At 47.4% G+C, this 16868-nt stretch overlaps 1 long non-coding RNA gene across 1 annotated transcript in view; it reads right to left on the bottom strand.

Annotated features, from left to right (window-relative positions):
• Window positions 1–6096: 6096 nt before the first annotated feature.
• LOC147701344 (uncharacterized) overlaps window positions 6097–16868 on the bottom strand; it is a 36711-nt gene continuing 25939 nt past the window's right edge. The window contains exons 4-5 of the long non-coding RNA XR_015297452.1: window positions 12686–13822; window positions 6097–6145 (exon numbers count right to left, since the gene is read on the bottom strand). This is a non-coding gene — a long non-coding RNA (uncharacterized LOC147701344). The remainder of the gene's footprint in view (window positions 6146–12685; window positions 13823–16868) is intronic.

The following is a 16868-nucleotide window of genomic DNA, read 5'->3' as shown; positions in this document are numbered from 1 at the left end:
ACTGGGAACCAGGTTCAGCCTTAATAACCAGCCCACCAGACCGCTCTCCTGCGAGAGCACAATCACATGCTAGACCTTAGAAGGCTTCGCAACACCTTAGAAGTCCTGGTGTCTTTGCACCAGCAGGTGGACCCTAGCATGACACGTGTAGGTAAAACTTCAAGGCTTGTCCACCACTATCCATACTGAAGGTCACCTAAAGTCTTGTGGGCAGGCCTATGAAGCAGCACACCCTAGAACAACAGTCACTGAGGTCACAGGACCCTTGAGAGGGTCAGCTCTAGGGCAGTGTAACCAGTGTGAGCGCACCGGGTGGTAACTTTAGGTGAAGTCATCATGTTTGCTAGTATTTTATGGTTTTAAAAACACTTGCTGCCTCCTTCCTTGCTTGCTTCCAGCAATTTTAGGCAACAATAAAAATGCCATGATAACTCTGGTGATTAATATTCTTCCTAGAGAGAGATCAGAATTTTGTCTAGTGGAAGTTTTGACTCATGGAAAGGTAGCTCAGAGGGTTAATGAGCCGCCTGCAAAGAACATGCGCCATGCAGATCACAAAGTGCACATAACGTAAATAGGTCAGTGGGCTACTGCTTTTGTCAGAGATCCTTTTGTTACTTGCAGTTTATAAGTTAAATTCCTAACTTAGAACAGTGAGCTATTAACTGTCATCTAAGAGCTGCATACAAACTGCAAGGTATACATTTGCGCGTTATGTCCCCCCCCCCCCCCGTCCCCCAGTCTTTGATTATCCTAATGTCCCAAAAAATGTTCTTTTGGACAGAAATCAATTCTGATTATTAAGGAGAACCCCCAATCACGGTATTACGTTTTAAATTCCGGGTATTGTGTTTCTCCAGACCAATCACTATAAAACTATACGGGCTACTACTAGTATGGTTGTCATGTGACTCCTACACCTTGTAGTCCTTAGTCTTATGTAACATTTTCTATACAGTGATTTACTGCCGTGAAAAGGAACCAGAAGGTTCGAAACGCGTAGGCTTGTACATTTGCACTGAATAAATCAAAACTTTATGACTAACGGAGTGCTGGAATATTTCATTGTGAGGAATATATATATATATATATATATATATATATATATATATATATATATATATATATATATATATATATATATATATATATATACATTTTTTTTTCTCTCGTGCAGATTCTTTCCCGACTTGGCTGGGTCCTTCCCTATGTTCATGACGTCCGTTGGGTCTCCTCCCTTCCTTCGTCTTCCCTTCTGAGTTGTGGTCGCCCCATCGTCCACGTGGCTTACACCCTCCCACCCTTTGCTTTGTTTTGTTTGAGATGTTATGTAAGTTTTTTCTCCTTCCTTTTTTCCTGGTGTTTTATGTCTTCTGGGGGGGGTTTCCTTCTCTTAGGTTTCCTGTCCATGAAATCCTTTTTTTATTTTCATCTCACATTCCTACACCCCCTCCTTCTTACTGGACACTGCTTTACTATTTTTTTTTCTTCTTTTCCTGATTTACTATGTCCGCTTATTTCTGATTTCTTTCGTCTGTTTTTATAGCTTTTTTCCATTCCCTTCTTTGCTTCACTCTAAGTTCTCTGCTACAGTTATTTTTCCTTTTTTTGTTTGCTCTTTTCTTCAGTCTCACTATTACCTCTTTTCTCCAATGAGAGTATTTCTATTTCTATTATGTTACACCTTTTGTTTAATATTGCTAATTATAATACAGTTTTCGATCTCTTATTGTTTGTTTTTTGCTTGCATGACTATTTTACCTTTCGCTTACAAATATTATAGTTGGATTTTTAGGATGTATCTCTTTCTTGTTCTGATATGCCGTTGACAATTGTTTCATGGAATGTTAATGGCCTTCACTCACCAATTAAAAGGCAAAGAGTATTGTCCCATTTAGCTAAACTTCATGCTGACATAGCTTGTATACAGGAATCTCACCTTTCTGCTGCAGAGTCAGTCAAATTGAAAAGAGACTGGGTGGGAGAGGTTCACTTTTCCCCGGGTGATGGCAAACGTAATGGGGTAATGATTTTGTTTCGTAAGTCCCTTGTTGTTAAAGAACTCACAAGTTGTAATGATCATTTGGGTAGGTGGGTACTTGTTCACTTTACCATGGATGGAGTTCCCATATCTATTTTAAATGTTTATGCTCCAGTTACTGGTGATGCACTCTTTTGGTCCTCCTTACACAACATTACACTGACAATTTCATTCTAGCTGGCGACTGTAATGAGGTTTTCGATCCATTCCTGGATAGACAATCCTCTACCGCATACATTCCTCATAAATCGCATAAATCCTTCACACAGCTCGTTCATCAATTTAAACTACTTGATGCCTGGAGGTTGTGTCATCCTACCTTACGTGAGTATTCTTTTTTTTCCCCACCGCATCACACTCAATCAAGATTGGATTACTTTTTTATCTCGCATCATTTGTCTCAATCCCTCATTTCCTCTGAAATTGGATCTATTCTGATTTCTGATCATGCTCCAGTTTCGAAGACATTAGATGTTCTTTGCAAGCCCAACTCTACTAAGAAGTGGCGTTTTAATAATTCCCTTCTCCTTGATTCTATCTTTGTTTCATCCTTTACCTCTTTTTTTCATGATTTCTTCTTGTTAAATCAATCTGACGAGATTCAATTTCCGGTCGTTTGGGATGCCTTTAAAGCATCGGCCAGGGACTTTATAATTCAATTTGTTTCGCGCAAGCGCAAGATAGCACAACAATCTACCAAAGATCTTTTTTCCAAAATTAAACGTCTTGAGCATTCCTATTATACTTCCAAATCCAAAGACTGTTTGCATGAACTTATTGCTACCAAGCTTAAATTTAACCAGGATACTACCAATAGTGCCTCTAATTATTTACTAAAATCCAGTGCAAAGTTCTATGGGGGCCAAAATAGAGCAGGTAAATTGTTGGGTAATTATTTAAAAGCCAAACAAAATCGGGCTAACATAGATACTATTCATGGTCAGGATGGTTCCCTTAAGCATAAAGATAATGAAATCTTACAGGAATTTCAACATTTTTATGAATCTCTTTATTCCTCTGAATCTACCTCATCTGCAGAATCTATCTACCAATATCTCTCTCTAATTCACTCTCCTTTTGTTTCGCCCCCGATCTTTCTACACTGGAATCTGATATAACACAGGCGGAACTCTTGCGAGGTTTGCAGTCTTTGAAACATGGGACGGCGCCGGGACCTGATGGGTTCACTGTTGAATTCTTTTCTCATTTTTCACAACTGCTTGTCCCCAAATTGCATTCCTTAATCTCTACTTTTCTTGAGTCTAAATCTGCTTCAGGTACTTTTGCAGATGCTCTCATTTGCATTCTCCCTAAACCAGGTAAAGACCCGCAGTATTGTAAAAATTATCGGCCAATTTCATTGGTGAATATTGATTATAAGATTTTCTCGAAAGCACTGGCTATGCGGTTGGAATCTCACTTGCCCGATCTTCTGGGAAAAGAACAATCTGGCTTTGTCAAGGGTAGATATCTTGCAGATAATACCAGATTCTTTTTTGACATTTCTAAATCTTCTCGCTCATCTCAGTCTCTCGCAGCCATTGCTCTTGATGCTGAGAAAGCTTTTGATGAGGTGAATGGAATTACCTTTTTCACACCTTGAAGTGGTTTGGTTTCGGTCCAAAAATATCTACATTGATCTCACTCCTAGGGCGGCAATTTCGGCGAATGGTTGTCTCTCTTCTTATTTTTCTCTTAAGAGAGGAGTTCGTCAGGGCTGCCCTCTTTCCCCTTTTTTGTTCGATCTCGCCCTAGAACCTTTCCTATTAAAAATTCACAAACATTCTGATATTCATGGTTTCACTTTCCAAAAGTCTCATATTAAGATGGCAGCGTATGCGATGATGTCCTTTTATTTCTCTCACAACCTAGCTCCTCCCTTCCCGCGTTCCTGACCGAGGTAGATTCTTTTTCTTTTGTCTCCGGATATAAATTAAATAGGGACACATGTGAAATATTGCCCTTAACGAAATTTACTCTTAAAAATGACTTTACTGCTTCGGGCTTCACTTGGAATTCTTCTTCCATTAAATATTTGGGGCTTAATTTTACGGCATCCCTTAAAGGCACAGTTGTTCGCTGTTTAGAGGATTGTATTCAAAAGATTCTCACCCTTACTTCTAAATGGCATCCTCTTTATTTATCCTGGTGGGGGAGGCTAGATACGATAAAGATGATGCTATCCCCTATTATACTTTTTACCGTTTCTAACATCCCTTTGTCCATTCCTTCCAAATATTTTAAGAAAATTAATTCTATCCTTTCAGCCTTCTTGTGGGGGCATAAAAAATCTCGTTTGTCCTTGAACAAACTATCTCGACCCAAATCAGAGGGGGGGTGAATTTTCCCAACTTCTCTTTGTACCATAAATCTTTTTTGTTACACCACATCTCCAGGTGGCTTTTGGGTATTAATGCTTCCTCTCCTCTTTGGTTAGATCTAGAGGAATCTTTCATCTCTCCCTTTCTTTTTCAAGAGTATCTTATGTTCTCTCGCAAACCACAAGGTGTAGTTACTCCTATTATCAAACATACCTCTAAACTTCTTCCTACTCTCCCTATCACTTCCTTTTTCGATCAACCCATTTGGCATAATGGTTCTATCTTGATAAATAAGAAGCCCATTTTTTGGAAGGCATCGAGATCACGTGGTCTTATATGGGTTCACCAATTATATAACCATGGTCGGCCCCTTTCCTTCTCTTCGGCTACTTCTTTGTTTAATTTTCCTTCTTCCTTCCGAACCAAATATTCCTTGTTAATTTCTGCTTTTCAAGAGGCTCACAATACCTATCTCACTTCTCCTTCTCCTGTTTATCCAATACCCTCCAGTATGCCTTCTTTGCACTCTTTACTCCTCAAACGTGCTAAGGCTTCCAACATTTATGCTGCTCTTTTATCCTCCCCCTCACCTAGGCTTAAAACACAAACGGAGGAGACTTGGGAAAGAGAGTTACAAGTTTCTTGGACTACTGCTGTCTGGGATAAAATTTGGTTTAAACTATGCAAATCTTCTAGAGCCGCCAGCGCAACTCAGACATTATTTTTTATTTATAATCGCCTATTATTTTCCCCTCTCACTCTAAGCAAGCAATTTCTAGCTGTCACAGACTCATGCTGGTCATGTACTAAGCCTGGAGCAGATCTTTTTCACATGCTTTTTGATTGCTCCTTAGTGCGCACCTTTTGGACGCAAGTATGGTCCCAAATTAACCAAATTTTTGTCTCCACACACCCCTTTTCCGTCTCGCACATTTTCCTGGGGAGTGTCTCTCCTATTTGGAAACACTGCAATATGGGTACCAGAATTATAGATCTATTGTTAGCAGTTGCTTTTCAACAAATTACAAAAAATTGGAAAGACTTTACCAAAATTTCTTATCAGGCCTGGTGGTATGCAGTCTGTTATAATCACAGATTAGATACGACTTTTGTTTATCCATTGTCCATGGCGATGAATCGAAAAATGTTATAGGCACCTGTTACCACCTTGTTTGATGATAGTGCCAGACATTCTTTGCCTATTTCTCCTTTGCAACAAGAAGTTTCTAAGCCTCCGTGAGGATGCCTTGATGGTCCATATTGTTTAAATTTAATACATGTTGTTATTTTATATTTGCATTTCTGAATTACATTTGTTTTCATTGTGACTGTTATGTATAGTATATACCTTCTCAGCTGTATTTTGTTATAGTTATTAGTCGTGCTTATAGCATATTGCATTTTTCTTTTTCTTTCCTTCTCTCTTTTCTTTTCTTTCTTCTCTATACCTTCATTCTTTTTTCTTTTGCGATGCTTTATACTTATTTCTTTTCTTTAAGAATATTTGAATTCATTTTTATGTAACATGTTTTTTATGATATGTTATGCTTACCTTATCTGAACTTCTTTTAATAAAATGTTGTTCTTGAAACTTAAAAAAAAAAAAAAAAGATGAACATATTATTGAAAAATGAATCTGGTTAGCCAGCTCATGTTTTTAGCCACTATCGTAGTGTCTAGTGAGAACTATAGTATATATTTTACTACTAAAGACTCAAAAATTCCAACATGCATCGTGTTGATCGCCAAAAAGCCTTGTTTTTAATAATGTATCACACATGAGCTGGAGTAGTTAGGGGGCGTGGCTTGGACGCCGATGGCGATGGTTGCCTGAGAGCTCGGCTCCGGGACTGAGCCCATTTTGATCCTGCAAATCGGAGTCCGCGGGGAACCCTGACCCCCGTAAACCGATGATCGGACCGATTGGGACCTGGTGGGACACCCGGTGACACTCGAAAACCGGCTGATCCGACGGCAAACAGAAGTTCAGGGGTCTGCGGAGAGAGACCCAAGATGGCGCTCGGACCTTCTCGACTCCTTGCCCGGGACCCTCAACCCGGAGGAGCGTAGTCGGACACAGTGCATCCTCTGCATCCTATCTCCCTATGACATGATAGTCTGGGTGACGCTTGGAATAGACTTGAGCACGGTGACCGACCCCGGACGGATTGTTGGCCGAACTATCGTTGTTCTCAGAACACGGACGTCTGACGGCTCTGTGTGTGAAGCCGACCCCACGAGCCGCACCCGGCTGCCCCCCACCGAGTGACTGAACTCCATGAGCAGCACGGCGCCCTGGCGCCACAAAGTCTCCGGCGGCACTGGTGACTCTCATTCCAGATCCTCATCGGCCAAGTGGGCCTACCCGACCTGGCGCCGTTCGTCCCCGCCTCCTCCTCCTTGCACTCCGACGACACGGTGGTGGCGCGGCCCAAGGTTGCGGAAGAGCTGCGGGTCCTGGAGACGGCGATCGACGGCCCTCGGCTCAACGACAGCGTGCCGGGAGAGACATAGTCGAAGCCCGCATTCGGTGGTGCCTCTGACGGACTTTCCACCGCGAGACTCAATCGACATGGGAAAGCCGAGGGGACCCAAGGGGACCACCCCAGCCGCCTCGGATTTGGAGGCGCCGGACAAAGATGATCGAGGGGACCCGGAGAGCTCTGGTGGTCCTCATTTACAACAACAATTTGACCGGGTCCTGGAAGCGATCGCGACCACGCGCTCGGCCCTTCAGCAGGACATTGCCCAGGTTGCGACGAGCCTGGGCCTCCTCAGGGCGGACCACGGCAAGCTCTCGGATAGAGTCAAGGAAGTGGAGAGCTCAGTGCAGACCTTGGAGCCGGCACAGAAAACACTGGCCGCGACGATGAAGGATGCCCTCTTCCGGATTGAGGCCCTGGAGAAACGGGCGGAGGATGCGGAGGGACGTAACAGGCGGAACAACATTCGAGTGGTGGGCCTGCCAGAAAAGATCGAAGGTGGCGACATGGTGGCCTACTTGGAAACTTGGCTCCGGGACACAGTGACCCCAGAAGGCCTGTCCTCCTTTTACACCCTGGAGCGGGCGCACAGAGTGCCGGCGAGGCCGCCGCAACAGGGCCGCGCCCCGAAACCGGTGGTGGCGCGTTTCCTGCATTTGCGGGACAGAGACCTCATCCTTAATGCCGCCAGACACAATGGTCCTTATAAGGTGGAGAACAGCCAGGTGAACATTTTCCCGGATTACACATATGAGACCCAGCGCAGACGGGCCTCTTTCCTGGCGATCAAGCGCGAACTCCGGAGCGAGGGCATCCAGTATTCGCTCCTTTTTCCTGCTAGGCTCCGCATAATCATCGATGACAAGACCCAGTTCTTTGATTCCCCGGAGGATGTCTGCAACTGGCTCGAACTCTATAGAGCTGGTAAAGATGGTTTCAGCTCGTCATCTCAGCTGGCCGTAGAACCTGGGCAGCGACGGCGGTCCAAAAGACTTCGGAGTCACCGCGGCAAGACAGGCAGGCCTTCGACTGTGGAGACATCGGCGGAGCGGAAGGGAGTGCTGGAGATGTTGTCTACGCTGTCTGGTGCACGAGGTGGCCCCATTATCGAGGAAACGGGCCCTGGAGGCGAAGGGGCACCAACGGACACGGAGGAGTCGGAGTCCGACAGTGTCCACATGCCGGTGATTACTCCAAACTCGGCTGAGGACATATTGGATGGACAGGGATGACGGGGTGAGCTACTTCCATTTGGGTGGGGGCCTGCAGCGGGGGTGGTAGTGGCAGACAATTGATTATGAACTGCGGTGAAGGGGGGGGGGGGCCCTGATCGTGACATAGCCTTTTGTTTTGGGCTCAACCCAGTCTCGGCAGCCCGGGAATCGAGGGCCCATTACCGGCGCCCAGCCCGCACCTAGCCCTTAAGGCCTTCCTGCGGTGGCGACCGCAGGATTAGTCGGGGATTGTGGGATTGTTGGGGGTATGGTTGGATGGGAACTAGATGGCACTATTTGGGTCCTGTTCTGGGGAGGGTGGGTAGGGGGTTGTTTCGAACGAAGGTTGTTGTTTTTTTGTTTGGGAAAATGGCCGCCATCAGTGTTGAATTGACTGTTGCTCTTTCTTTGTTGGAACCGTGGTGGAGAGATCCGGAACGAACGATATGGGACAATGGCTGATATTGCTAATGTGAAATGCATCACTTGGAATGTACGGGGGCTTTACACTATGTCTAGACGCCACAAAGTTCACGCTTATTTAGTGCGTAGAGGGGTGCAAATAGCGCTGCTGCAGGAGACTCATCTCAACAAGGCGGAAGGGGCGGCGCTACAGCGTAGATGGAGAGGGCAGGTCTTCTATACTTCGTACTCAGCGTATGCCAGGGGGGCGCTAATTTGGATCAGAGCTGGGGTCCCCTTTCAGGTTACGAAATCAGTGGTGGATCCCGAGGGTCGCTACGTGGCTCTCTCAGGCACACTGGGGGGGAGGGACTTGAATGTTTGCTGTATTTATGCGCCTAATGTGGACCAGCTTGCCTTCCTCTCCGGGTTATCGGGTTTGTTGGCCCACTTCTTCTCTGGACCCCTCCTACTCGGGGGGGATTTTAATTCAGTAGTGGATCTGGAGACCGACCGCTCACACCCCCACCTCCCTGACTCCCCAGTTCGCCGGGTGGCAAAAGGGAGGAGGGACTGGCAGACGCACTGGGGGCTCACGGATATCTGGAGAGCACAGCACCCCGACACTAGGGACTACTCCTATTTCTCGGGCCTGCATGAGTTGCACGTCCGACTGGACGGGTTTCTGGGATCGGCGGAGTTAGTTTCCGCAGCGATCCGTTCTGAATATTTGACCAGGACTGTTTCAGACCACAACCCTCTCCTGCTGGACCTTCGCTGGTTTCCCGGGGTTCCTGCTGTGCCCACCTGGAAAATGCGCCCGGAGATCTTGGAGGACATAGTCTTTAAGTCGGACCTGGAGGATAAAATCTCGGAGTATTTCGCGTCCAATGGGGGTACTGCGGGATCGAGGGCCTTGGAATGGGACGCCTTTAAGGTGGTGGTCAGGGGCTACTGCATCTCTAAAAAAGTGGGCATGCGGCGAGTCATCCTTGATGACTTGGCTGCGGCTGATCGGAAGCTCCGCGAGTTGGAACTTCGCCGCCCCGGGCGTCCTGAACTCCAGGAGCGCACGGCGGCGGCAAGGGAGGCGGTGGCGGCGGAGGTCGAGCAATTGCGCTGCTTTGACTACAAGGCCTATACTACTAGGTCGCTCGCGGAGGGGGATAGGTCGGGCGCTTTGCTGGCGTGGTTAGCTAATCCTACACGCCAGACCTCTCTGACGACGTCCATGCGCATGGCGGAGGGGGCCGAAGTGCACACTCAACCTGAGATTCTGGGCTGTTACCTGCGCTACTATGAACAATTGTACCGCAGTAGCTCTGCCAGGGACCCCGACCTAATTGAGGACTACCTGCAACCCCTGGAGCTACCTACGCTGGAGCCGGACGTGGCAAAGGCTCTGGGCTCCGACATTGAACTGGGGGAAATCCGCAGCGCCATTAAAGGGATGGCGAGGAATAAGACCCCGGGCCTAGATGGCCTCCCGGTCGAATTTTACTCCGCCTACGTTGACCTCCTGACGCCGAGGCTGCTGATAGTTTACAGAGAGGCGAAGCGGTTGGGACGCCTCCCTGGCTCGATGTGTGAGGCCTTGGTGGTTCCCCTCCTCAAACCCGGAAGAGAATCGACCGACCCGGCGTCCTACCGTCCTTTATCGATGCTGACGGTTTATTATAAGATACTGAGCAGCATATTGGCATCAAAGCTGCTTGGGCACATGCGCTCTCTGGTACATGAGGACCAGGCTGGATTCATTCCCAAGCGAAACACAACCATGAATATTCGCAGGCTGTTTCGTTTGCTGGGGGAACCGCACACGGAAGCCCCGTGTCCGGTAGTCCTCTCAGTGGATTTGGAAAAGGCCTTTGATAGCCTGGAATGGGACTACCTGCGCAGTGTACTACTGCGGTTCGGTCTGGGAGAGGGCTTTGTCAGGTGGACTACGGTACTGTATGCCTCGGCGTCGGCCAGGGTGAGGGCAGGCCCGCTGATCTCCTCGCAATACCCGGTGGAGAGAGGCACGAGGCAGGGTTGCTCATTATCCCCGCTGCTTTTCGCGCTAGCGGTGGAACCACTGGCGCTACTGCTCCGGTCGGGGGTCCACTTTAGCGGTTTGCGGACCCGGTGGCTGCCTTGAATTGGGCTGCATCGGCGCTCACAGTTTTTTGGGGAAGTCTCGGGCCTTCGGGTGAATTGGGCCAAGACCTGCCTGTTCCCGGTTTGCAGGGGAACGCCCAGCCCCGACATCAGTAGGGAGATTAGGTAGGAACCTGACTGCTTTAAGTACCTGGGGGTGTACATATACCACGACCCGACTGACCTCCTGGATGGGAACATAGCTCGCTGCACTCGCGCGTTGCGTGGCAGCATGGACTTCTGGGCTACCCTGCCGCTCTCGGTAGCAGGGCGGATCGCTCTGCTGAAAATGGTGGCACTCCCCCGGCTGCTATACTACTTCCGTGCGCTGCCGATTTGGATCCCGCCGGCCACCTTCCGTCTATTGCGATCTATGGTGGTGGGATTCCTCTGGGGTTCGGGCCGCCGGAGAGTGGCCCTCAAGACCCTGATGAGGCCGAAAGCCGAGGGTGGTCTTGCGGTGCCGGATTTCGAGAAGTATTACTTGGCAGCGCAACTACAGACCTTCACCCAGGAGGTCGCCAGGGAGTTCCGAGGCCCGGAGACTGAGAGGGGCACCGGGATGGCTAGGCATGTTATCTCCTTCATCGCGTTGCGACAACGTCTGGCCTTGCAGGACCTGACGCTCGAGGAAAAGACCATTCGCTTATGTTGGAACCGTGCCCACGCCCGGGGACAGTTGCGGTTGCCATATGCACCTGAAATACCACTGGGTATGTTGACGGCCCTGCCTCACGGAGGTGATTGGTCGCGCCTTGGGAACTGGGAGGACGCGGGACTGCAGCTGGTGGGAGACCTTTACGAGGACGGGGCGCTATTGCCCTTTCAAGAGCTCATAGACCGCTTTGACATTCCTCGTGGCGACTTCCTATTGCACACGGCTCTGATCCGAGCGATTAAGGCGCACTGGAAAAATGGCCTGGAGGAACCGCCTATGTCCCCGGTGTGCCAGTATGTTATGATGTCCGCGGGAACGGTCAAGACGGTCACATGCCTGTATAGCAGACTGATTAATGAGGGGTTGACCCCCCTCACCACCTTAAGAACCCGCTGGGAGGCAGACATAGGGAAGGAGATTCCGGAGACGACCTGGCCACAACTCATGAGGCGGGCCTGGAAGGGCGCACGCCACGCCCGCTTCCAATTAGTCCACTTCTACGTACTCCACAGGGCCTATTTGACCCCGGCGAAGATCCAACAGTACTTTGCCACGGATTCGGCGGAATGCCCCAGGTGCCGGGCGCCTGAGGCGGACCTCCTCCATATGCTATGGTCTTGCCCGGCGTTGTCCTCCTATTGGCTTGGAGTGGGAGACACCCTGAATAGGGTAACGGGGAGGTCCTTATCAGTTGACGCGACGGTAGGGCTCCTACACTGGTTCCCGCACACCCCCAAAAATAAGATCTCTAGTAAATTTATCGATCTGGGGCTTCTCCTTGCTAAACGGGAGGTGACCAGGAATTGGAAGGCAAGGGTTGGTCCAACAGAGGTTAGGTGGCACGGCGAACTTTTGAAATGGTCGGCGGGGGAGAGCACGTTGCGATACCAATTAGCTAGGAGGCAGCACAACGAGAAAGCGCAGGAGGCGGCATTAGAATGGGAGACGTTAGTGCAGGCCCTCAGGGATTATTGCGCTTCCAAAGATTCCGAAAGTGAAGATGCAGCACAACCCGAATCCCGATAGCCAACTGTACTTTAAACATCTGTAACATTCTCGGGGAAATCTCCCATGGGTCTTCCTACACGCATTTCCACACACTGATGGCGGGGTTGGGGGGGGGGTTCTACCTAATTCACTGGGTTGTTGGGGGGGTTTATTTTGCCTTTTTTTGTAGGATGTTTTAGAAAAGCAGATGAAGATTTATGGATCATCCGGACCAGCTCCGACCTCCTATCGGATCCCCACTGGTGTTCGCCGCCCGACCCTTGGGTTGTGGGCTGAATGGCTGTGTACACATATAACTTGCCAAAGGGAGATGGGATGTGTTCTACTCTTTCTGATTGAGCCTATAATGCTGGTCCAATATGTAATTTTGACTAATTCCTGCAATAAAAATATATTTAACAAAACAAAAAAAAATGAGCTGGAGTAGTTAGATGTTACGAGTATTGTTGATAAAAAACACGAAAGTGTGACTTTTAGACGTTTTTTTTCTAGTTTGCTTTCTAGTTAATGCTGCACACTACAGATCTCTTTCAATGACTGACACGGCTGTGGTTATGGGAATTTAATATCTTTACTCTTAACCCCCAGTAAACAAATGGTCCCAGAAAACTTAAGCACTTACAAACACTGCAGACCTATGGCTTGAAAAAATCATTTCAGGGGTGGAGAAGGGGTGAGTTCTTTCCCTGTGGCACTGGTGCAATAAGATATTTACAGGCGAGGTGGCTATGTGAATATGTGGGCATGAATAAAAAAGGAATTTACCATGAGTTTATTCTAAAATGTACACTTGCATGACAAGAACATTGAGAAGGAAAGTTCAAATAGGTAGGTTTAAATTTACTAGTTTTCATGGCAGATCTAAGTACCTGGTAGATATATATGTATATTGTCATGGTACTTATATGTGGCGTTATATATAGTAAAACTGTACGTACCCGTAGAAAATAGCGTTCACAATATTTTTATTATTTTTTTACACAACATTCTGTCCCATGATATTTGTGATATTTGTCCAATCAGTTATACTCCTAATCTCACTTGTAATTTATTTAACTTGAAAGTCCCTGCAATATAATGTTAACTCAGTGATTTCCCTTGATTGAATATTGGTGAGTTTACAATTGTGAATCAAGTATGTTTGCATTCTAAATAATGTGCAGAGAGCTATGGGTACATTGCTTCACCCCTTCATGAGGAGGTTGCTCTAGCGCATTGCCCTGGAAGTACACACGCGTTCCCAGACTTCACATAGCCCTTGTCACAGAAGCACCCAGACACACATGGCCTTATGCATGATTGTGGTGGATTGCTGTAATTATCACATGTGAGTGGGCATGCAGAGCCACAGGTCTCATAGTGGGCGTGGTTGTTGCAGGGACAGTCCTTCTCAGGTATGCATTTCTCATTCTGTAGGACATATCCAGGCACACATACGCATCCTGGATTGCAGTCCATTGTGCAGCTCTTAGGTAGCCCCATGTTGGAGACATCTTGGCAAGTTTTTGGACAGGATCCATCGCAGGGTGCGTACACCATGTTCATGCCACACTTTTCTGTAAGGGAAATGACAGCATTGTTATAGATCATTTTTACAATGTCCCAAAGCACTGTGGTTTCAATGCATTCTAATAACAGGCTCTGAAAGCAATATGTATCAGGTTTAGTACAATTTGGCAACATCCGAGAATAGTATGGTTTCGACTGACAGAGTTCTAAAGCCTCAGACCTGAGCCGCATGACATACAACAAGTCAGGATGGGGCAGTAGGATGGTGCACTGCAACAATATGCACGGAATCACCACCTGGATTGCTAGCAAAATGAAATATAACCATTTGTAAGTGTAAACGAATAGGCAAATGGTTTCTGTGGATCGATTAATTTGGTTTCTTAAGGACGGTTGTACCATGTATGTGTTAGTGTCCTTGATGGGACTGTGCCTTTGGCTTTAAACTGGACCTAAGTTACTTCATGACAGGGAGGATTTTCCACCCATGCATTTTAACCAGCTGCGTCCGTGCGGGTAAGAGCTGTCGGACCCGGTGGGGGCGATTTGGACATGCGACCACACTGTAAAATTATTTATTTATTTAATTTCCCCTCACAGTCGCATGTTGTCATACCCCCTCACCCAGCCTCACCGCACCACCGCTCTTACCTGCACAAGCCGCGGCTGATTTTGACACAAACTCAGATGTACAAACACTTGTAAACCTGGTTTTGAGTCAAAATGGTGCACCTACCTGACAGAGGTGTATCAAGGAGAAATATCTTCTTTTCTCCTCGTTACTTCCTCTGTCCATTTGTGCTGTATTAGACGGCACACACAGAAAGAGAAATATGCCTCTAAGGATCGTTTTTGTGCAGCATGGTATCCCGTCCTATACAGAGATGATCCTACCCACAATGCTGGCACCCATGCCCAAGGGTGCTTGCCTTGCCTCCAGGTAGCCATAAGTGTGTCAGTGCATAGAGGGAGCTGAACAGCGCCATATGTTGGTAAATATGGAGCAATATTTTTAGCTCTTTCCTGTCAATACAACGCAGCTCAGCAACTTGTTTTGCTGCGCCTCGCTGCATGAATTATTCATTCTTATGGCACAGATGTTCACTCATATGCCCGAATAAGATAATTAGTAACTGAATCCCTGGTGTGGTCCTTCAGAGTGGTAAAGAAGGTGCTATCCCGCCGAAGTACATGTCGTTTCACCTCGAGAAAAGTGTAAAGAGTACCTGGAAGTTTGGGACACTTGGAGCACAGAACTTTCGCTGTCAGTTCTGAGGATTGTGCAGCAACATTTCAAAAGAGTATTTAGCCCCTTAACCCTTTATCTCAGGGAGGGCTAATGGTCCACGGGTTAGGGGACACAATACTTTCTTTTAAAATGTAATGCCCCCAAGAATTCTGCGGCTAGAGCAACTGCCCCTGTGGACCCCTATGCTACGCCACTGGGATTGTGACAAGAAATTCCAACCACGTGTTGCATGTGCTGCACATGCCTAAGTCTGTGTTTTTGAAAGACAGTATTTCTTAAAAACTGAACTGCTTAAAAAAAAAACAATTGTCTGACGGACTTTGAATTGTTTCAGTGCATAGCTGTTCTCTAATAGACATTTTTGAGAAACCACTTCTGTACTGAAATGGTTACTTCAGAAATTGATTAAAATGCAAACCACATCCAGGGCCTCATTTATGAAAAGTGATGCATCGCTACTTGAAAACAGCGATGCGTCACTTTTCATTGCACCCTCGTTGCGACATGCTGGATGCGTCATATTTACACTATGACATATCATGTCACAAGGAGTTACAGATACAGTATTTCTGACGCATCTGTTGGCGCAAATATTTTGCATTGCTGGAGTGTGTGACAAAAGTGGCGCAACCCCAGCAATGTGTCCTTTCACATGGGGCCCCATGTGAAAGGGCCTTCGTCAGTCTTACGCCTGCTGTGAGGAAGGCGTAAGATATTGACGCAATGGCGTCCTAGAAGTGATGCAGTGAAATCTCATAGATTTCACTGCGTCACTTCTACGAAGCTTACTTGCGTGGGAAAGCGCCCCCTGCATACATTATACTGGACACAGGTACAGGCGGGCAGCTAGAGCCAAATTTTGGGTGGAGGGGGCTGGAAAATATTTGGGGGGGCTAATTCTTCCAACCATAGACAGAGTGACTGAAAGATGGGGTAAAAACATAAAAAACGCCAAATTTACAAGTAAAGGGTCTTTTAAAGACCTGTTAAGTACTCGGTTGTGGCTGCAATTAGAAGGTCGCCAGCCCGCAACGTTGTGTCACACACACGACGAGGGGGGCTGAAGCCCCGTAAGCCCCGTGAGCCGAATGGGTGTTGCGTGCCTGCGCAGGTATAATGTAGCGCAGGTGTTCACAAAGTGACGCATCTGCTTAGATACATCACTTTGTAAATAGAACACAACAGGTGGCATGTTTTACTCTGCCATTGCATCATAAAAAGTGACATAATTGCAGCGCAAAACTGACGCATGGCCTCATAAATAAGGCCCCATATTTTTGTTTTCAAATGTTCTCTGATCCCCATCTCAGATTGGCACAATGTCGTGCCATTGAAATCAATTACATTGAATCTCTGGTGGAAAATATATTTGTATTTGAATATTGACTTTGGTGGTATTTTGGTGTTGCCAAAGACTATATATGCACTTCCCCTGCTGCCGCCCTTCACTACCTAAGGTCTACACTGTTGAACTTTTTGGGAAATCCCACTGGTTCCCAGTCCAGTCACCTGCATGTGTGTCGGTGTTTTTATTAAAGGTTATATCTACCCGAAGGAAACGAAATGGCTGCCTGAGAAAAACGTGATACTGCAATTAGTAGAGAAGGGAACAATACATGATTATGGAAAGGGGCGACCACTCGGTCCCCTCGAACGTATGGTAGGGGGCCCGGATCCCCCCGGGAAACCATTTTGGGCGGGAGGGGCGTGTCTCGGCTGGTATGCCCGAAGCGGCGTAGCCGGGGCGTGCCTTTTCCCGCCCAAGAGGGGTTGTCCTAGGCACCTACCCCGTTGGCCACGCCCCGTAGGCGTACCGGAGGAGGGTACACGCCCTCCCGAAGGAG

The sequence above is a fragment of the Lissotriton vulgaris genome, chromosome 7, assembly GCF_964263255.1.
Source record: "Lissotriton vulgaris chromosome 7, aLisVul1.2, whole genome shotgun sequence".
NCBI classification, from domain to species: domain Eukaryota; kingdom Metazoa; phylum Chordata; class Amphibia; order Caudata; family Salamandridae; genus Lissotriton; species Lissotriton vulgaris.
This window is presented reverse-complemented; position numbering and strand designations above follow the sequence as displayed.